Source organism: Pseudophryne corroboree, chromosome 2 (genome assembly GCF_028390025.1).
Source record: "Pseudophryne corroboree isolate aPseCor3 chromosome 2, aPseCor3.hap2, whole genome shotgun sequence".
Classification (NCBI taxonomy): Eukaryota; Metazoa; Chordata; class Amphibia; order Anura; family Myobatrachidae; genus Pseudophryne; species Pseudophryne corroboree.
The window spans coordinates 682,204,679-682,228,031 of record NC_086445.1 but is presented as its reverse complement, the minus strand read 5'-3'; the positions used below and the strand labels follow the sequence as shown (position 1 = coordinate 682,228,031).

The following is a 23,353-nucleotide window of genomic DNA, read 5'->3' as shown; positions in this document are numbered from 1 at the left end:
CTTCCAATGGACTTTTTGTGAAACCCAATAGATAGCTTTATTTTCTCTTTGTTTACTAAAATATTGAATGCTTATGTCTTATAAATTTAGTAGGAAAGTATTCTAATGACTTGCTTATGACACCCCCATAGAATATATTATGTTTAGTACCTTGGACACTGTAGCTTATTCACTTAAATCTCTGATAAATAGTGTGTCTAGTATGCACAGTCTGGTTAGCACAGTTAGTAAGGTGTTGGGTTTGCACTATCAAAAGAAGACTGTCATTGGTTCGAATCCCATGTTATCATGTTTTTATTTTACTAGTGTGGTTTGTGGCTCTATAATATGAATGCCTATGTCTTTTAACAACAATAGTCAAGTCTTCCAATGGACTTTTTAGTGAAACCCAATAGATAGCTTTATTTTCTCTTTGTTTACTCAAATATTGAATGCTTATGTCTTATAAATTTAGTAGGAAAGTATTCTAATGACTTGCTTATGACACCCCATAGAATATATTATGTTTAGTACCTTGGACACTGTAGCTTATTCACTTAAATCTCTGATAAATTGGACGTCTGGTATGTACAGTCTGGTTAGCACAGTTAATAAGGTGTTGGGTTTGCACTATCAAATTAAGGATGTCATTGGTTCGAATCCCATGTTATCATGTTTTTATTTTACTAGTGTGGTTTGTGGCTCTATAATATGAATGCTTGTATTTTAACAACAATAGTCAAGTCTTCCAATGGACTTTTTAGTAAAACCCAATAGATAGCTTTATTTTCTCTTTGTTTACTCAAATATTGAATGCTTATGTCTTATAAATTTAGTAGGAAAGTATTCTAATGACTTGCTTATGACACCCCATAGAATATATTATGTTTAGTACCTTGGACACTGTAGCTTATTCACTTAAATCTCTGATAAATTGTGCATTTGGTATGCACAGTCTGGTTAGCACAGTTAGTAAGGTGTTGGGTTTGCACTATCAAATTTAGACTGTCATTGGTTCGAATCCCATGTTATCATGTTTTTATTTTACTAGTGTGGTTTGTGGCTCTATAATATGAATGCCTATGTCTTTTAACAACAATAGTCAAGTCTTCCAATGGACTTTTTAGTAAAACCCAATAGACAGCTTTATTTTCTCTTTGTTTACTCAAATATTGAATGCTTATGTCTTATAAATTTAGTAGGAAAGTATTCTAATGACTTGCTTATGACACCCCATAGAATATATTATGTTTAGTACCTTGGACACTGTAGCTTATTGACTTAAATCTCTGATAAATTGTGCATTTGGTATCCACAGTCTGGTTAGCGCAGTTAGTAAGGTGTTGGGTTTGCACTATCAAATTAAGGCTGTCATTGGTTCGAATCCCATGTTATCATGTTTTTATTTTACTAGTGTGGTTTGTGGCTCTATAATATGAATGCCTATGTCTTTTAACAACAATAGTCAAGTCTTCCAATGGACTTTTTGTGAAACCCAATAGATAGCTTTATTTTCTCTTTGTTTACTCAAATATTGAATGCTTATGTCTTATAAATTTAGTAGGAAAGTATTCTAATGACTTGCTTATGACACCCCCATAGAATATATTATGTTTAGTACCTTGGACACTGTAGCTTACTCACTTAAATCTCTGATAGTGTGTCTAGTATGCACAGTCTGGTTAGCACAGTTAGTAAGGTGTTGGGTTTGCACTATCAAATGAAGACTGTCATTGGTTCGAATCCCATGTTATCATGTTTTTATTTTACTAATGTGGTTTGTGGCTCTATAATATGAATGCCTATGTCTTTTAACAACAATAGTCAAGTCTTCCAATGGACTTTTTAGTGAAACCCAATAGATAGCTTTATTTTCTCTTTGTTTACTCAAATATTGAATGCTTATGTCTTATAAATTTAGTAGGAAAGTATTCTAATGACTTGCTTATGACACCCTATAGAATATATTATGTTTAGTACCTTGGACACTGTAGCTTATTCACTTAAATCTCTGATAAATTGTACGTCTGGTATGTACAGTCTGGTTAGCACAGTTAATAAGGTGTTGGGTTTGCACTATCAAATTAAGGCTGTCATTGGTTCGAATCCCATGTTATCATGTTTTTATTTTACTAGTGTGGTTTGTGGCTCTATAATATGAATGCTTGTATTTTAACAACAATAGTCAAGTCTTCCAATGGACTTTTTAGTAAAACCCAATAGATAGCTTTATTTTCTCTTTGTTTACTCAAATATTGAATGCTTATGTCTTATAAATTTAGTAGGAAAGTATTCTAATGACTTGCTTATGACACCCCATAGAATATATTATGTTTAGTACCTTGGACACTGTAGCTTATTGACTTAAATCTCTGATAAATTGTGCATTTGGTATGCACAGTCTGGTTAGCGCAGTTAGTAAGGTGTTGGGTTTGCACTATCAAATTAAGGCTGTCATTGGTTCGAATCCCATGTTATCATGTTTTTATTTTACTAGTGTGGTTTGTGGCTCTATAATATGACTGCCTATGTCTTTTAACAACAATAGTCAAGTCTTCCAATGGACTTTTTAGGGAAACCCAATAGATAGCTTTATTTTCTCTTTGTTTACTCAAATATTGAATGCTTATGTCTTATAAATTTAGTAGGAAAGTATTCTAATGACTTGCTTATGACACCCCATAGAATATATTATGTTTAGTACCTTGGACACTGTAGCTTATTCACTTAAATCTCTGATAAATTGTGCATTTGGTATGCACAGTCTGGTTAGCACAGTTAGTAAGGTGTTGGGTTTGCACTATCAAATTAAGACTGTCATTGGTTCGAATCCCATGTTATCATGTTTTTATTTTACTAGTGTGGTTTGTGGCTCTATAATATGAATGCCTATGTCTTTTAACAACAATAGTCAAGTCTTCCAATGGACTTTTTAGTGAAACCCAATAGATAGCTTTATTTTCTCTTTGTTTACTCAAATATTGAATGCTTATGTCTTATAAATTTAGTAGGAAAGTATTCTAATGACTTGCTTATGACACCCCATAGAATATATTATGTTTAGTACCTTGGACACTGTAGCTTATTGACTTAAATCTCTGATAAATTGTGCATTTGGTATGCACAGTCTGGTTAGCACAGTTAGTAAGGTGTTGGGTTTGCACTATCAAATTAAGACTGTCATTGGTTCGAATCCCATGTTATCATGTTTTTATTTTACTAGTGTGGTAAGTGGCTCTATAATATGAATGCCTATGTCTTTTAACAACAATAGTCAAGTCTTCCAATGGACTTTTTAGTAAAACCCAATAGATAGCTTTATTTTCTCTTTGTTTACTCAAATATTGAATGCTTATGTCTTATAAATTTAGTAGGAAAGTATTCTAATGACTTGCTTATGACACCCCATAGAATATATTATGTTTAGTACCTTGGACACTGTAGCTTATTGACTTAAATCTCTGATAAATTGTGTATTTGGTATCCACAGTCTGGTTAGCGCAGTTAGTAAGGTGTTGGGTTTGCACTATCAAATTAAGACTGTCATTGGTGCGAATCCCATGTTATCATGTTTTTATTTTACTAGTGTGGTTTGTGGCTCTATAATATGAATGCCTATGTCTTTTAACAACAATAGTCAAGTCTTCCAATGGACTTTTTGTGAAACCCAATAGATAGCTTTATTTTCTCTTTGTTTACTCAAATATTGAATGCTTATGTCTTATAAATTTAGTAGGAAAGTATTCTAATGACTTGCTTATGACACCCCCATAGAATATATTATGTTTAGTACCTTGGACACTGTAGCTTATTCACTTAAATCTCTGATAAATAGTGTGTCTAGTATGCACAGTCTGGTTAGCACAGTTAGTAAGGTGTTGGGTTTGCACTATCAAAAGAAGACTGTCATTGGTTCGAATCCCATGTTATCATGTTTTTATTTTACTAGTGTGGTTTGTGGCTCTATAATATGAATGCCTATGTCTTTTAACAACAATAGTCAAGTCTTCCAATGGACTTTTTGTGAAACCCAATAGATAGCTTTATTTTCTCTTTGTTTACTCAAATATTGAATGCTTATGTCTTATAAATTTAGTAGGAAAGTATTCTAATGACTTGCTTATGACACCCCATAGAATATATTATGTTTAGTACCTTGGACACTGTAGCTTATTCACTTAAATCTCTGATAAATTGTACGTCTGGTATGTACAGTCTGGTTAGCACAGTTAATAAGGTGTTGGGTTTGCACTATCAAATTAAGGATGTCATTGGTTCGAATCCCATGTTATCATGTTTTTATTTTACTAGTGTGGTTTGTGGCTCTATAATATGAATGCTTGTATTTTAACAACAATAGTCAAGTCTTCCAATGGACTTTTTAGTAAAACCCAATAGATAGCTTTATTTTCTCTTTGTTTACTCAAATATTGAATGCTTATGTCTTATAAATTTAGTAGGAAAGTTTTCTAATGACTTGCTTATGACACCCCATAGAATATATTATGTTTAGTACCATGGACACTGTAGCTTATTGACTTAAATCTCTGATAAATTGTGTATTTGGTATGCACAGTCTGGTTAGCGCAGTTAGTAAGGTGTTGGGTTTGCACTATCAAATTAAGGCTGTCATTGGATCGAATCCCATGTTATCATGTTTTTATTTTACTAGTGTGGTTTGTGGCTCTATAATATGACTGCCTATGTCCTTTAACAACAATAGTCAAGTCTTCCAATGGACTTTTTAGGGAAACCCAATAGATAGCTTTATTTTCTCTTTGTTTACTCAAATATTGAATGCTTATGTCTTATAAATTTAGTAGGAAAGTATTCTAATGACTTGCTTATGACACCCCATAGAATATATTATGTTTAGTACCTTGGACACTGTAGCTTATTCACTTAAATCTCTGATAAATTGTACATTTGGTATGCACAGTCTGGTTAGCACAGTTAGTAAGGTGTTGGGTTTGCACTATCAAATTAAGACTGTCATTGGTTCGAATCACATGTTATCATGTTTTTATTTTACTAGTGTGGTTTGTGGCTCTATAATATGAATGCCTATGTCTTTTAACAACAATAGTCAAGTCTTCCAATGGACTTTTTAGTAAAACCCAATAGATAGCTTTATTTTCTCTTTGTTTACTCAAATATTGAATGCTTATGTCTTATAAATTTAGTAGGAAAGTATTCTAATGACTTGCTTATGACACCCCATAGAATATATTATGTTTAGTACCTTGGACACTGTAGCTTATTGACTTAAATCTCTGATAAATTGTGTATTTGGTATCCACAGTCTGGTTAGCGCAGTTAGTAAGGTGTTGGGTTTTCACTATCAAATTAAGGCTGTCATTGGTTCGAATCCCATGTTATCATGTTTTTATTTTACTAGTGTGGTTTGTGGCTCTATAATATGAATGCCTATGTCTTTTAACAACAATAGTCAAGTCTTCCAATGGACTTTTTGTGAAACCCAATAGATAGCTTTATTTTCTCTTTGTTTACTCAAATATTGAATGCTTATGTCTTATAAATTTAGTAGGAAAGTATTCTAATGACTTGCTTATGACACCCCCATAGAATATATTATGTTTAGTACCTTGGACACTGTAGCTTATTCACTTAAATCTCTGATAGTGTGTCTAGTATGCACAGTCTGGTTAGCACAGTTAGTAAGGTGTTGGGTTTGCACTATCAAATGAAGACTGTCATTGGTTCGAATCCCATGTTATCATGTTTTTATTTTACTAGTGTGGTTTGTGGCTCTATAATATGAATGCCTATGTCTTTTAACAACAATAGTCAAGTCTTCCAATGGACTTTTTAGTGAAACTCAATAGATAGCTTTATTTTCTCTTTGTTTACTCAAATATTGAATGCTTATGTCTTATAAATTTAGTAGGAAAGTATTCTAATGACTTGCTTATGACACCCTATAGAATATATTATGTTTAGTACCTTGGACACTGTAGCTTATTCACTTAAATCTCTGATAAATTGTACGTCTGGTATGTACAGTCTGGTTAGCACAGTTAATAAGGTGTTGGGTTTGCACTATCAAATTAAGGCTGTCATTGGTTCGAATCCCATGTTATCATGTTTTTATTTTACTAGTGTGGTTTGTGGCTCTATAATATGAATGCTTGTATTTTAACAACAATAGTCAAGTCTTCCAATGGACTTTTTAGTAAAACCCAATAGATAGCTTTATTTTCTCTTTGTTTACTCAAATATTGAATGCTTATGTCTTATAAATTTAGTAGGAAAGTATTCTAATGACTTGCTTATGACACCCCATAGAATATATTATGTTTAGTACCTTGGACACTGTAGCTTATTGACTTAAATCTCTGATAAATTGTGTATTTGGTATGCACAGTCTGGTTAGCGCAGTTAGTAAGGTGTTGGGTTTGCACTATCAAATTAAGGCTGTCATTGGTTCGAATCCCATGTTATCATGTTTTTATTTTACTAGTGTGGTTTGTGGCTCTATAATATGACTGCCTATGTCTTTTAACAACAATAGTCAAGTCTTCCAATGGACTTTTTAGGGAAACCCAATAGATAGCTTTATTTTCTCTTTGTTTACTCAAATATTGAATGCTTATGTCTTATAAATTTAGTAGGAAAGTATTCTAATGACTTGCTTATGACACCCCATAGAATATATTATGTTTAGTACCTTGGACACTGTAGCTTATTCACTTAAATCTCTGATAAATTGTGCATTTGGTATGCACAGTCTGGTTAGCACAGTTAGTAAGGTGTTGGGTTTGCACTATCAAATTAAGACTGTCATTGGTTCGAATCCCATGTTATCATGTTTTTATTTTACTAGTGTGGTTTGTGGCTCTATAATATGAATGCCTATGTCTTTTAACAACAATAGTCAAGTCTTCCAATGGACTTTTTAGTGAAACCCAATAGATAGCTTTATTTTCTCTTTGTTTACTCAAATATTGAATGCTTATGTCTTATAAATTTAGTAGGAAAGTATTCTAATGACTTGCTTATGACACCCCATAGAATATATTATGTTTAGTACCTTGGACACTGTAGCTTATTGACTTAAATCTCTGATAAATTGTGCCTTTGGTATGCACAGTCTGGTTAGCACAGTTAGTAAGGTGTTGGGTTTGCACTATCAAATTAAGACTGTCATTGGTTCGAATCCCATGTTATCATGTTTTTATTTTACTAGTGTGGTTTGTGGCTCTATAATATGAATGCCTATGTCTTTTAACAACAATAGTCAAGTCTTCCAATGGACTTTTTAGTAAAACCCAATAGATAGCTTTATTTTCTCTTTGTTTACTCAAATATTGAATGCTTATGTCTTATAAATTTAGTAGGAAAGTATTCTAATGACTTGCTTATGACACCCCATAGAATATATTATGTTTAGTACCTTGGACACTGTAGCTTATTGACTTAAATCTCTGATAAATTGTGTATTTGGTATCCACAGTCTGGTTAGCGCAGTTAGTAAGGTGTTGGGTTTGCACTATCAAATTAAGACTGTCATTGGTTCGAATCCCATGTTATCATGTTTTTATTTTACTAGTGTGGTTTGTGGCTCTATAATATGAATGCCTATGTCTTTTAACAACAATAGTCAAGTCTTCCAATGGACTTTTTGTGAAACCCAATAGATAGCTTTATTTTCTCTTTGTTTACTCAAATATTGAATGCTTATGTCTTATAAATTTAGTAGGAAAGTATTCTAATGACTTGCTTATGACACCCCCATAGAATATATTATGTTTAGTACCTTGGACACTGTAGCTTATTCACTTAAATCTCTGATAAATAGTGTGTCTAGTATGCACAGTCTGGTTAGCACAGTTAGTAAGGTGTTGGGTTTGCACTATCAAAAGAAGACTGTCATTGGTTCGAATCCCATGTTATCATGTTTTTATTTTACTAGTGTGGTTTGTGGCTCTATAATATGAATGCCTATGTCTTTTAACAACAATAGTCAAGTCTTCCAATGGACTTTTTAGTGAAACCCAATAGATAGCTTTATTTTCTCTTTGTTTACTCAAATATTGAATGCTTATGTCTTATAAATTTAGTAGGAAAGTATTCTAATGACTTGCTTATGACACCCCATAGAATATATTATGTTTAGTACCTTGGACACTGTAGCTTATTCACTTAAATCTCTGATAAATTGTACGTCTGGTATGTACAGTCTGGTTAGCACAGTTAATAAGGTGTTGGGTTTGCACTATCAAATTAAGGATGTCATTGGTTCGAATCCCATGTTATCATGTTTTTATTTTACTAGTGTGGTTTGTGGCTCTATAATATGAATGCTTGTATTTTAACAACAATAGTCAAGTCTTCCAATGGACTTTTTAGTAAAACCCAATAGATAGCTTTATTTTCTCTTTGTTTACTCAAATATTGAATGCTTATGTCTTATAAATTTAGTAGGAAAGTATTCTAATGACTTGCTTATGACACCCCATAGAATATATTATGTTTAGTACCTTGGACACTGTAGCTTATTCACTTAAATCTCTGATAAATTGTATGTCTGGTATGTACAGTCTGGTTAGCACAGTTAGTAAGGTGTTGGGTTTGCACTATCAAATGAAGGCTGTCATTGGTTCGAATCCCATGTTATCATGTTTTAATTTTACTAGTGTGGTTTGTGGCTCTATAATATGAATGCTTGTCTTTTAACAACAATAGTCAAGTCTTCCAATGGACTTTTTAGTAAAACCCAATAGATAGCTTTATTTTCTCTTTGTTTACTCAAATATTGAATGCTTATGTCTTATAAATTTAGTAGGAAAGTATTCTAATGACTTGCTTATGACACCCCATAGAATATATTATGTTTAGTACCATGGACACTGTAGCTTATTGACTTAAATCTCTGATAAATTGTGTATTTGGTATGCACAGTCTGGTTAGCGCAGTTAGTAAGGTGTTGGGTTTGCACTATCAAATTAAGGCTGTCATTGGATCGAATCCCATGTTATCATGTTTTTATTTTACTAGTGTGGTTTGTGGCTCTATAATATGACTGCCTATGTCTTTTAACAACAATAGTCAAGTCTTCCAATGGACTTTTTAGGGAAACCCAATAGATAGCTTTATTTTCTCTTTGTTTACTCAAATATTGAATGCTTATGTCTTATAAATTTAGTAGGAAAGTATTCTAATGACTTGCTTATGACACCCCATAGAATATATTATGTTTAGTACCTTGGACACTGTAGCTTATTCACTTAAATCTCTGATAAATTGTGCATTTGGTATGCACAGTCTGGTTAGCACAGTTAGTAAGGTGTTGGGTTTGCACTATCAAATTAAGACTGTCATTGGTTCGAATCCCATGTTATCATGTTTTTATTTTACTAGTGTGGTTTGTGGCTCTATAATATGAATGCCTATGTCTTTTAACAACAATAGTCAAGTCTTCCAATGGACTTTTTAGTAAAACCCAATAGATAGCTTTATTTTCTCTTTGTTTACTCAAATATTGAATGCTTATGTCTTATAAATTTAGTAGGAAAGTATTCTAATGACTTGCTTATGACACCCCATAGAATATATTATGTTTAGTACCTTGGACACTGTAGCTTATTCACTTAAATCTCTGATAAATTGTGTGTCTAGTATGCACAGTCTGGTTAGCACAGTTAGTAAGGTGTTGGGTTTGCACTATCAAATGAAGACTGTCATTGGTTCGAGTCCCATGTTATCATGTTTTTATTTTACTAGTGTGGTTTGTGGCTCTATAATATGAATGCCTATGTCTTTTAACAACAATAGTCAAGTCTTCCAATGGACTTTTTAGTGAAACCCAATAGATAGCTTTATTTTCTCTTTGTTTACTCAAATATTGAATGCTTATGTCTTATAAATTTAGTAGGAAAGTATTCTAATGACTTGCTTATGACACCCCATAGAATATATTATGTTTAGTACCTTGGACACTGTAGCTTATTGACTTAAATCTCTGATAAATTGTGTATTTGGTATGCACAGTCTGGTTAGCGCAGTTAGTAAGGTGATGGGTTTGCACTATCAAATTAAGACTGTCATTGGTTCGAATTTCATGTTATCATGTTTTTATTTTACTAGTGTGGTTTGTGGCTCTATAATATGAATGCCTATGTCTTTTAACAACAATAGTCAAGTCTTCCAATGGACTTTTTAGTGAAACCCAATAGATAGCTTTATTTTCTCTTTGTTTACTCAAATATTGAATGCTTATGTCTTATAAATTTAGTAGGAAAGTATTCTAATGACTTGCTTATGACACCCCATAGAATATATTATGTTTAGTACCTTGGACACTGTAGCTTATTCACTTAAATCTCTGATAAATTGCGTATTTGGTATGCACAGTCTGGTTAGCGCAGTTAGTAAGGTGTTGGATTTGCACTATCAAATTAAGACTGTCATTGGTTTGAATCCCATGTTATCATGTTTTTATTTTACTAGTGTGGTTTGTGGCTCTATAATATGAATGCCTATGTCTTTTAACAACAATAGTCAAGTCTTCCAATGGACTTTTTAGTGAAACCCAATAGATAGCTTTATTTTCTCTTTGTTTACTCAAATATTGAATGCTTATGTCTTATAAATTTAGTAGGAAAGTATTCTAATGACTTGCTTATGACACCCCATAGAATATATTATGTTTAGTACCTTGGACACTGTAGCTTATTCACTTAAATCTCTGATAAATTGTGTATTTGGTATGCACAGTCTGGTTAGCACAGTTAGTAAGGTGTTGGGTTTGCACTATCAAATTAAGACTGTCATTGGTTTGAATCCCATGTTATCATGTTTTTATTTTACTAGTGTAGTTTGTGGCTCTATAATATGAATGCCTATGTCTTTTAACAACAATAGTCAAGTCTTCCAATGGACTTTTTAGTGAAACCCAATAGATAGCTTTATTTTCTCTTTGTTTACTCAAATATTGAATGCTTATGTCTTATAAATTTAGTAGGAAAGTATTCTAATGACTTGCTTATGACACCCCATAGAATATATTATGTTTAGTACCTTGGACACTGTAGCTTATTCACTTAAATCTCTGATAAATTGTGTGTCTGGTATGCACAGTCTGGTTGGCACAGTTAGTAAGGTGTTGGGTTTGCACTATCAAATTAAGACTGTCATTGGTTCAAATCCCATGTTATCATGTTTTTATTTTACTAGTGTGGTTTGTGGCTCTATAATATGAATGCCTATGTCTTTTAACAACAATAGTCAAGTCTTCCAATGGACTTTTTAGTGAAACCCAATAGATAGCTTTATTTTCTCTTTGTTTACTCAAATATTGAATGCTTATGTCTTATAAATTTAGTAGGAAAGTATTCTAATGACTTGCTTATGACACCCCATAGAATATATTATGTTTAGTACCTTGGACACTGTAGCTTATTCACTTAAATCTCGGATCAATTGTGTATCTGGTATGCACAGGCTGGTTAGCACAGTTAGTAAAGTGTTGGATTTGCACTATCAAATTAAGACTGTCATTGGTTCGAATCCCATGTTATCATGTTTTTATTTTACTAGTGTGGTTTGTGGCTCTATAATATGAATGCCTATGTCTTTTAACAACAATAGTCAAGTCTTCCAATGGACTTTTTAGTGAAACCCAATAGATAGCTTTATTTTCTCTTTGTTTACTCAAATATTGAATGCTTATGTCTTATAAATTTAGTAGGAAAGTATTCTAATTTATGACACCCCATAGAATATATTATGTTTAGTACCTTGGAAAATAAAGCTATCTATTGGGTTTCACTAAAAAGTCCATTGGAAGACTTGACTATTGTTGTTAAAAGACATAGGCATTCATATTATAGAGCCACAAACCACACTAGTAAAATAAAAACATGATAACATGGGATTCGAACCAATGACAGTCTTAATTTGATAGTGCAAACCCAACACCTTACTAACTGCGCTAACCAGACTGTGCATACCAAATACACAATTTATCAGAGATTTAAGTCAATAAGCTACAGTGTCCAAGGTACTAAACATAATATATTCTATGGGGTGTCATAAGCAAGTCATTAGAATACTTTCCTACTAAATTAATAAGACATAAGCATTCAATATTTGAGTAAACAAAGAGAAAATAAAGCTATCTATTGGGTTTCACTAAAAAGTCCATTGGAAGACTTGACTATTGTTGTTAAAAGACATAGGCATTCATATTATAGAGCCACAAACCACACTAGTAAAATAAAAACATGATAACATGGGATTTGAACCAATGACAGACTTAATTTGATAGTGCAAACCCAATACCTTACTAACTGTGCTATCCTGACTGTGCATACCATAAACACAATTTATCAGAGATTTAAGTGAATAAGCTACAGTGTCCAAGGTACTAAACATAATATATTCTATGGGGTGTCATAAGCAAGTCATTAGAATACTTTCCTACTAAATTTATAAGACATAAACATTCAATATTTGAGTAAACAAAGAGAAAATAAAGCTATCTATTGGGTTTCACTAAAAAGTCCATTGGAAGACTTGACTATTGTTGTTAAAAGACATAGGCATTCATATTATAGAGCCACAAACCACACTAGTAGAATAAAAACATGATAACGTGGGATTTGAACCAATGACAGACTTAATTTGATAGTGCAAACCCAATACCTTACTAACTGTGCTAACCAGACTGTGCATACCAAACACACAATTTATCAGAGATTTAAGTGAATAAGCTACAATGTCCAAGGTACTAAACATAATATATTCTATGGGGTGTCATAAGCAAGTCATTAGAATACTTTCCTACTAAATTTATAAGACATAAGCATTCAATATTTGAGTAAACAGAGAGAAAATAAAGCTATCTATTGGGTTTCACTAAAAAGTCCATTGGAAGACTTGACTATTGTTGTTAAAAGACATAGGCATTCATATTATAGAGCCACAAACCACACTAGTAAAATAAAAACATGATAACATGGGATTCGAACCAATGACAGTCTTAATTTGATAGTGCAAACCCAACACCTTCCTAACTGTGCTATCCAGACTGCACATATCAGAAACACAATTTATCAGAGATTTAAGTGAATAAGCTACAGTGTCCAAGGTACTAAACATAATATATCCTATGGGGTGTCATAAGCAAGTCATTAGAATACTTTCCTACTAAATTTATTAGACATAAGCATTCAATATTTGAGTAAACAAAGAGAAAATAAAGCTATCTATTGGGTTTCACTAAAAAGTCCATTGGAAGACTTAACTATTGTTGTTAAAAGACATAGGCATTCATATTATAGAGCCACAAACCACACTAGTAAAATAAAAACATGATAACATGGGATTTGAACCAATGACAGACTTAATTTGATAGCGCAAACCCAATACCTTACTAACTTTGCTAACCAGACTGTGCATACCAAACATACAATTTATCAGAGATTTAAGTGAATAAGCTACAGTGTCCAAGGTACTAAACATAATATATTCTATGGGGTGTCATAAGCAAGTCATTAGAATACTTTCCTACTAAATTTATAAGACATAAGCATTCAATATTTGAGTAAACAAAGAGAAAATAAAGCTATCTATTGGGTTTCACTAAAAAGTCCATTGGAAGACTTGACTATTGTTGTTAAAAGACATAGGCATTCATATTATAGAGCCACAAACCACACTAGTAAAATAAAAACATGATAACATGGGATTCGAACCAATGACAGTCTTAATTTGATAGTGCAAACCCAACACCTTACTAACTGTGCTAACTTGACTGTACATACCATAAACACAATTTATCAGAGATTTAAGTGAATAAGCTACAGTGTCCAAGGTACTAAACATAATATATCCTATGGGGTGTCATAAGCAAGTCATTAGAATACTTTCCTACTAAATTTAGAAGACATAAGCATTCAATATTTGAGTAAACAAAGAGAAAATAAAGCTATCTATTGGGTTTCACTAAAAAGTCCATTGGAAGACTTAACTATTGTTGTTAAAAGACATAGGCATTCATATTATAGAGCCACAAACCACACTAGTAAAATAAAAACATGATAACATGGGATTTGAACCAATGACAGACTTAATTTGATAGTGCAAACCCAATACCTTACTAACTGTGCTAACCAGACTGTGCATACCAAACACACAATTTATCAGAGATTTAAGTGAATAAGCTACAGTGTCCAAGGTACTAAACATAATATATTCTATGGGGTGTCATAAGCAAGTCATTAGAATACTTTCCTACTAAATTTATAAGACATAAGCATTCAATATTTGAGTAAACAAAGAGAAAATAAAGCTATCTATTGGGTTTCACTAAAAAGTCCATTGGAAGACTTGACTATTGTTGTTAAAAGACATAGGCATTCATATTATAGAGCCACAAACCACACTAGTAAAATAAAAACATGATAACATGGGACTCGAACCAATGACAGTCTTCATTTGATAGTGCAAACCCAACACCTTACTAACTGTGCTAACCAGACTGTGCATACTAGACACACAATTTATCAGAGATTTAAGTGAATAAGCTACAGTGTCCAAGGTACTAAACATAATATATCCTATGGGGTGTCATAAGCAAGTCATTAGAATACTTTCCTACTAAATTTATAAGACATAAGCATTCAATATTTGAGTAAACAAAGAGAAAATAAAGCTATCTATTGGGTTTCACTAAAAAGTCCATTGGAAGACTTAACTATTGTTGTTAAAAGACATAGGCATTCATATTATAGAGCAACAAACCACACTAGTAAAATAAAAACATGATAACATGGGATTTGAACCAATGACAGACTTAATTTGATAGCGCAAACCCAATACCTTACTAACTTTGCTAACCAGACTGTGCATAGCAAACATACAATTTATCAGAGATTTAAGTGAATAAGCTACAGTGTCCAAGGTACTAAACATAATATATTCTATGGGGTGTCATAAGCAAGTCATTAGAATACTTTCCTACTAAATTTATAAGACATAAGCATTCAATATTTGAGTAAACAAAGAGAAAATAAAGCTATCTATTGGGTTTCACTAAAAAGTCCATTGGAAGACTTAACTATTGTTGTTAAAAGACATATAGGTATATGCAATAGCGGGCGAATCGCGTCATTAGATCCGCCTCTGTATAATTCGCCCGCTATCGCCAGCCGCAGCCCTGTCGCCGGGACCCTGAATTCTCAATATTCAATGAGAAACTGATTCGCCCCTCCCGCAGGTGGATTACGGCCAATCGGCGAGTAGTGGGCGTACTGAATTCGCCTTCCCGCCGAAAGCAGCCCTTTATTAGGGCTTGTTTGCTGCATGTGCTCTGCAGCCATTTTGTGAACCTGCAGAGAGGTGTGAGGAGGAGCAGAGCTAGCAATTTGGTTGTTTGCTGTGGATATCGTTTGGACACCCCAGCAGGCTTTATTCCAGGACAGTCAGGAGGATTCCTGTTACCCCGGAGCAGAGCCATTTTAGGAGCTTTTACTACATTTGTAGGTAAGTACCACATGTGTGTCTGGTGTTGCATGTATGTGTTTGTGTAGTGGGGGTTGCCATGAGGTGTACATGGGGTGTTTGTGCATGTGTGCATGTGTGCAGGTATGTGTATAGCCCCTTGCTTGTGTTGCTGCATTTTTCGGTGGAGACTTGTGTTTTGGGGTAGTTTTTCACGTTTTTTTTTATTCTTTAATTGACTTTTTTGGGTCTTCTATTAGCATTGGTGTACCTCCTGAGTGTGCTGGGATGCTTTCTGGCCATTTTGGGGTGGTTTGGAGCAAGTTTAGTCGACAGCCTGGTTGACATGTGCTGCTGATTGTTTTTCAAACATGTGTTTTCCCGCCTAATTTTGCTGTGGGGTGCCTCCTGAGTGTGTTGGGATGCTTTCTGGCCATTTTGGGGTGATTTGGAGCAAGTTGAGTCGACAGCCAGGTTGACATGTGCTGCTGATTGTTTTTCAAACATGTGTTTTCCCGCCTAATTTTGCTGTGGTGTGCCTCCTGAGTGTGTTGGGATGCTTTCTGGCCATTTTGGGGTGATTTGGAGCAAGTTGAGTCGACAGCCTGGTTGACATGTGCTGCTGATTGTTTTTCAAACATGTGTTTTCCCATCCAATTTTGCTGTGGTGTGCCTCCTGAGTGTGTTGGGATGCTTTCTGGCCATTTTGGGGTGATTTGGAGCAAGTTGAGTCGACAGCCTGGTTGACATGTGCTGCTGATTGTTTTTCAAGCATGTGTTTTCCCGCCTAATTTTGCTGTGGTGTGCCTCCTGAGTGTGTTGGGATGCTTTCTGGCCATTTTGGGGTGATTTGGAGCAAGTTGAGTCGACAGCCAGGTTGACATGTGCTGCTGATTGTTTTTCAAACATGTGTTTTCCCGCCTAATTTTGCTGTGGTGTGCCTCCTGAGTGTGTTGGGATGCTTTCTGGCCATTTTGGGGTGATTTGGAGCAAGTTGAGTCGACAGCCTGGTTGACATGTGCTGCTGATTGTTTTTCAAACATGTGTTTTCCCGCCTAATTTTGCTGTGGGGTGCCTCCTGAGTGTGTTGGGATGCTTTCTGGCCATTTTGGGGTGATTTGGAGCAAGTTGAGTCGACAGCCAGGTTGACATGTGCTGCTGATTGTTTTTCAAACATGTGTTTTCCCGCCTAATTTTGCTGTGGTGTGCCTCCTGAGTGTGTTGGGATGCTTTCTGGCCATTTTGGGGTGATTTGGAGCAAGTTGAGTCGACAGCCAGGTTGACATGTGCTGCTGATTGTTTTTCAAACATGTGTTTTCCCATCCAATTTTGCTGTGGTGTGCCTCCTGAGTGTGTTGGGATGCTTTCTGGCCATTTTGGGGTGATTTGGAGCAAGTTGAGTCGACAGCCTGGTTGACATGTGCTGCTGATTGTTTTTCAAACATGTGTTTTCCCGCCTAATTTTGCTGTGGGGTGCCTCCTGAGTGTGTTGGGATGCTTTCTGGCCATTTTGGGGTGATTTGGAGCAAGTTGAGTCGACAGCCTGGTTGACATGTGCTGCTGATTGTTTTTCAAACATGTGTTTTCCCGCCTAATTTTGCTGTGGGGTGCCTCCTGAGTGTGTTGGGATGCTTTCTGGCCATTTTGGGGTGATTTGGAGCAAGTTGAGTCGACAGCCAGGTTGACATGTGCTGCTGATTGTTTTTCAAACATGTGTTTTCCCGCCTAATTTTGCTGTGGTGTGCCTCCTGAGTGTGTTGGGATGCTTTCTGGCCATTTTGGGGTGATTTGGAGCAAGTTGAGTCGACAGCCTGGTTGACATGTGCTGCTGATTGTTTTTCAAACATGTGTTTTCCCATCCAATTTTGCTGTGGTGTGCCTCCTGAGTGTGTTGGGATGCTTTCTGGCCATTTTGGGGTGATTTGGAGCAAGTTGAGTCGACAGCCTGGTTGACATGTGCTGCTGATTGTTTTTCAAGCATGTGTTTTCCCGCCTAATTTTGCTGTGGTGTGCCTCCTGAGTGTGTTGGGATGCTTTCTGGCCATTTTGGGGTGATTTGGAGCAAGTTGAGTCGACAGCCAGGTTGACATGTGCTGCTGATTGTTTTTCAAGCATGTGTTTTCCCGCCTAATTTTGCTGTGGTGTGCCTCCTGAGTGTCTTGGGATGCTTTCTGGCCATTTTGGGGGGATTTGGAGCAAGTTGAGTCGACAGCCAGGTTGACATGTGCTGCTGATTGTTTTTCAAGCATGTGTTTTCCCGCCTAATTTTGCTGTGGTGTGCCTCCTGAGTGTCTTGGGATGCTTTCTGGCCATTTTGGGGGGATTTGGAGCAAGTTGAGTCGACAGCCTGGTCAACATTTGTGAGGGGCAGCCATTTTGTGAGGGGCAGCCATTTTGTGAGGGGCAGCCATTTATACATGTATGTTTTTTTTTTTTATAACAGAGATGTCAAGGGACAATCAGACCCGATCCGCCCCTTCCCCCACCCCCTCGGATCTATCCCTGCATAGCAATGAGGAGTGGGAGGCAACCCAGGAGGCGGATGCGACCGACCAGGCATCTAGTGACCAGCCGCGGTCGTCAAGGGCCCATGAGAAGTCCAAGAAAAAGCCTAGTAAAAAGGTACTTAACCACACCTGCAGACACAAATAGCATCAAACTTTACCCACTGTAGTTTGTGCAATGCCATGCACACCTACTGTAATAGGTGCGCAATGCCAGGGATACTGACACTCACAGGTACATACCGATCTTATTTAAAAAAAAATTATTTATTTTTTTAATCCCTAAAGGCAAGAAGCCAGCCAGAGGAGCAGTCGGAGGAAGTCCTCTGGTGAAGATGCAGGACAGAAAAAGCCGCGTGGACCCAGATACACTGAGGCGGAAAACTGTGTCCTAGTGGATTGCGTCGACAGGTCCTACGACGTTTTGTATGGACCAAGGGCACAGAAAACAGCAGCTAAGGTAAAGCGGAACATCTGGGAATCCATCGCCAGTCAAGTAACTGCAATTTCTGGAAACCGCCGGAGCACCAGAAATTGCTTGAAGCGGTACAGTGATTGCCGCAGACAGACCAAGAAGAAGATGGGGATTCAGCGCCGACATGAGACAGCTACGGGAGGTGGCCCGGCTCTCAATCTGAAGTGGCTACCCTGGGAGGACGTTATTAGAAGGCGCATGAACCCTGCCATGGTCGAAGGAGTTCGCGGAGGTGTGGACTCCAGCCGTCCTGCTGGCTTTCCCGAGGAGGAAGAACCGCCCAGAAGACGGAGGAAGGCGGGAGACCAGCCGTCCAAAAGGAGGTCTGATGGTAAGAATACTTTCACATGAGCTGTAGTTCCCTTTAAAATTTTTGTATGTGTTAATGTGCTTTTTTTTTTTTTTCAGACAGACCTGCCCAGAGGACATCACCTGCGCACAGGACATCGCCAGCGCACGGACCGTCACCTGTGCAGCAGGCATCGGCAGCAGCGCGCGGACCATCAACTGCGCCGCAAGCATCGCGAGCACACAGATCGTCACCTGTGCGCCACAGTTCGTCATCGCGCAGTTGGTCACCTGTGCACCAGACGACGTCAGCGCACAGACTATCACCTGTGCGCCAGACACCGTCGGCGACCACACCACAAGATGGGCGCCAAACTACAGCTCCTGCGCGCAGGCCATCACCAGATCGTCTTCTCTCCTGGAGCTCTGGGACTGTGACTGAAGAGCCTCAAGACACAACCCTTGTGGACCCATCACCCGATCTGTTTGAGTCTACAGGGTTAACTGACGAAACTTTTCTTGGGTTTGAGGACAGCCGTGCAGATGTATCTAGCCAGACCCTTGAAAAGTCTTCCGAAACGAGGACAAGTGGAGCTCCTGGAGCAGCGGCATCACAGGATGGAGAAGGTTTGTTTTTTTTGTTTTTTTTGTGGGGGGGGCAGCAGTTGTGTAAAGTTTATTAACTTTTCCAAAACAATTATTTTGCAAACAGTGGTGCCACGAACCAGCAGCGGACTAGCTTCGGGGATTGGTTCGTACTTCAGGCCGGATCTCCTACAGGAGTCGTCAGAGGATGACGAGGTGGAAGTGCAGGAGGCTCCAGTTGCTACATCCCTGCGTGAGTAAATTGAATTGTGAGCCTTCAAAAAAATGTATGATGAATGTGTATAATATTGTCTAATTTTCTTTTCAGCTGCCCAAATGCAAGTGGTGGCAGACATCCAGGAAGGGCAGAATCCCTCAAATGTTCAGAGGGTTCACACCCTGGCATCAGAGATTGGGACACGCCAGGATACATACACAAATGTTGTGGGAAGCAGACTGGACAACATTGAGAGGACAATGGAGAAAATGTCCAACAGTCTACTTGAACTGCAGAAGACTCTTTCCGACAGCACGGCCACAATACTACAGATCATACTTGAAGATCATAGGGAGAATAGGAACGTACTTAACATTATGTCCGATTCCTTGGTCAAGCTTGTGGAAAACACCTCATGTTTGGCAGAAAGTAATAAGAACATGTCGGATAGTCATCGACACTCCGCTTCCAGCCAACAGGTCATGGCAACCACACTGCAGATGATCTATGAAAAGCTCCCAGTACCAGCTCATCAACACGCTGGTGATCCACCATATCCACCGTCGCAAGCCACAAGGACGCATCGTACCCTTCCTCGAGTCCCATCCCAGTACAGTCAGTCACAGATGTACCAGGGATATACAGGGATGTACCCCACCCCCCAGATGCCTCCACCACCGGCCGCACAATCTTCAGCAGCATGGGCACCGAGGGCCAGTCAACATACTCCCCAGCCTCCCAGGACATCCACGACCTATCAGGGGGAAGAAGAGGATCCGGACAGACTTCCACCATAAACCCGGTCGTATTATTTTATTTTCTTTAAAATGTTTTTCATGTATCCCTGTCTTCCCCTCCCATTAGTTTGTTGTTTTTCTTACTATTGTTTTTTCTTTGTTGGCCTTCCCCACCCGTGACCGGGTACTACCAAGGAGCTTTGTGTAGGCATACATGCGCGGGCATGTATGCGGGCGCGTGTGGTAACGGATGAAAGCTCCTTGCGGCTACATGTATGATGGGCCAAAGAGCTATTCTGATACCCCCTTTTTCTTCCAAAAATCCTTTTTGTAATGATGTACAGTAGACTTTCATTGTGTGAATTTACTATTCACTAGTCTGTGTTTTTGACTTATTCATAGGATTGATGAGGAAAAATGAAGTGGACGGCATAAGTTTGTGTTGAGCGTACCAAGGTGAGTAGAACCATGTTTAATTCAAGAAACTTTGAACCTCATGCCTTTGTAGAACAACACCGCCCAGCAATGGGTCATGCTGGGCTGTGTTGTTCCACAAATGTTAGCGTGTCAAAGTGCTGACCACTGACGCCACTATTTCACTTTGAACCGCATGCCTTTGTAGAACAACACCGCCCAGCAATGGGTCATGCTGGGCTGTGTTGTTCCACAAATGTTAGCGTGTCAAAGTGCTGACCACTGACGCCACTCTTTCACTTTGAACCGCATGCCTTTGTAGAACAACACCGCCCAGCAATGGGTCATGCTGGGCTGTGTTGTTCCACAAATGTTAGCGTGTCAAAGTGCTGACCACTGACGCCACTCTTTCACTTTGAACCGCATGCCTTTGTAGAACAACACCGCCCAGCAATGGGTCATGCTGGGCTGTGTTCCACAAATGTTAGCGTGTCAAAGTGCTGACCACTGACGCCACTCTTTCACTTTGAACCGCATGCCTTTGTAGAACAACACCGCCCAGCAATGGGTCATGCTGGGCTGTGTTGTTCCACAAATGTTAGCGTGTCAAAGTGCTGACCACTGACGCCACTCTTTCACTTTGAACCGCATGCCTTTGTAGAACAACACCGCCCAGCAATGGGTCATGCTGGGCTGTGTTGTTCCACAAATTTTCATTGAAAAAAAATGAACATGAATTTAGTGTGTCTTTACTTTAATATACTTTTTTTTCTTTTCCCCACAGATATCTATATACACAAGAAAAGAATGTAAAGAAGAACAAACTACTTTTTTGTTTTAATTAACTTTCAAACTTTATTAAAAAATGTTTTTCTTCAATAAACTTTTAAAAATAGAAGTTTCCTGTGGTTTTTATTAAAATTTGTAATGCAGTTGAATTGTACGTAAGTAGATTGCCCAGGGAACATCAGGGGAACTGTCTCTTCACATCCACGCCACTTAGGAAGGATACACTGGAAGACCTGTGGAAGAGAACAGTATGAGCTACCAGATGTGGGTAATAGTGTCACCCTGGGACTGGAAAGAAGAGGTACATACAGTCCACACAACACAAGCGGGGAACAGTGGGTCCAAATGCAACCCTCCTGCACTTGCATCACTACACATCCAAACATTCCCTGCTCCAGCATTGCTGTTTCAGGGAATGTTTGGATGTGCAGTCTTGCAAATGCCGGAGGGCTGCACTTTGGACATGCCAGGGTGATTTTGGACAAGGGAGTTTTGTTGGTCAATGCATCTCACCTGAGGGGGTTGTCTGCTACATGGCGGAGGGTCAGGTCCACATCACCAGTAGGGTCACCCATGGAACATCAGGTGAAATGTCGTGTCTCCTCACATCCACGCCACTTGGGAAGATACACCGCAGGACCTGTGGAAGAGAACAGTTTAAGCTTCCAGGTATGGGTGATAGTGTCACCCTGGGGCTGAAAAAAGAGGTACATACAACAGTCCACACAACACAAGCGGGGAACAGTGGGTCCAAATGCAACCCTCCTGCACTTGCATCACTACACATCCAAACATTCCCTGCTCCAGCATTGCTGTTTCAGGGAATGTTTGGATGTGCAGTCTTGCAAATGCCGGAGGGCTGCACTTTGGACATGCCAGGGTGATTTTGGACAAGGGAGTTTTGTTGGTCAATGCATCTCACCTGAGGGGGTTGTCTGCTACATGGCGGAGGGTCAGGTCCACATCACCAGTAGGGTCACCCATGGAACATCAGGTGAAATGTCGTGTCTCCTCACATCCACGCCACTTGGGAAGATACACCGCAGGACCTGTGGAAGAGAACAGTTTAAGCTTCCAGGTATGGGTGATAGTGTCACCCTGGGGCTGAAAAAAGAGGTACATACAACAATCCACACAACACAAGCGGGGAACAGTGGGTCCAAATGCAACCCTCCTGCACTTGCATCACTACACATCCAAACATTCCCTGCTCCAGCATTGCTGTTTCAGGGAATGTTTGGATGTGCAGTCTTGCAAATGCCGGAGGGCTGCACTTTGGACATGCCAGGGTGATTTTGGACAAGGGAGTTTTGGGCAATACATCTCACCTGAGGGGGTTGTCTGCTACATGGCGGAGGGTCAGGTCCACATCACCAGTAGGTCGCCCATGGTAGAGTTGGATAAAAGGGTCAAATATTTGCGGTAAACCAACAGGATAAAACAGGGGGGAAGTTCGTATATACACGGCCTGGGGATATATCAACAGGATGTAAAACTCTGTAATAGATAAATGAAGAATTTTTTTAAAAAAAAATCCAATGTCAGTTTACACGATAATACAAATGTTGTCAGTATACTCACAGGCAACTGAAAAAAAATTTTGTATCAATGTCCGCAGGGAATCCTCTCCTTCGTCCATACCCACCGGTAGAGCAGAAGAACGGTTCCCGCGTAGGAAAGCACTACGACGAAGAGTCACCGGCAAACGGTTTGCGACACATATGTTGTGTAAAATACAACATGCATTTACCATGCCGCAAACCTTCGACGGTGAGTACAAAAGAGCACCGCCGGAAGTGTCTAAACATCGAAACCGGCTTTTAAGTACACCGAAGGCACGCTCAATTATTCCCCTCGATGCAATGTGTTTCTCTTGGTAACGTTTTTCTGCTCTACCAAC

At 38.0% G+C, this 23,353-nt stretch overlaps 1 long non-coding RNA gene across 1 annotated transcript; it reads right to left on the bottom strand.

Annotated features, from left to right (window-relative positions):
• Window positions 1–21,970: 21,970 nt before the first annotated feature.
• LOC135051078 (uncharacterized) lies at window positions 21,971–22,835 on the bottom strand. The gene is made up of 3 exons (XR_010242024.1): window positions 22,782–22,835; window positions 22,376–22,502; window positions 21,971–22,148 (listed from the first exon to the last, which is right to left on the bottom strand). It is a non-coding gene; the product is annotated as an uncharacterized LOC135051078 (long non-coding RNA).
• Window positions 22,836–23,353: the final 518 nt, after the last annotated feature.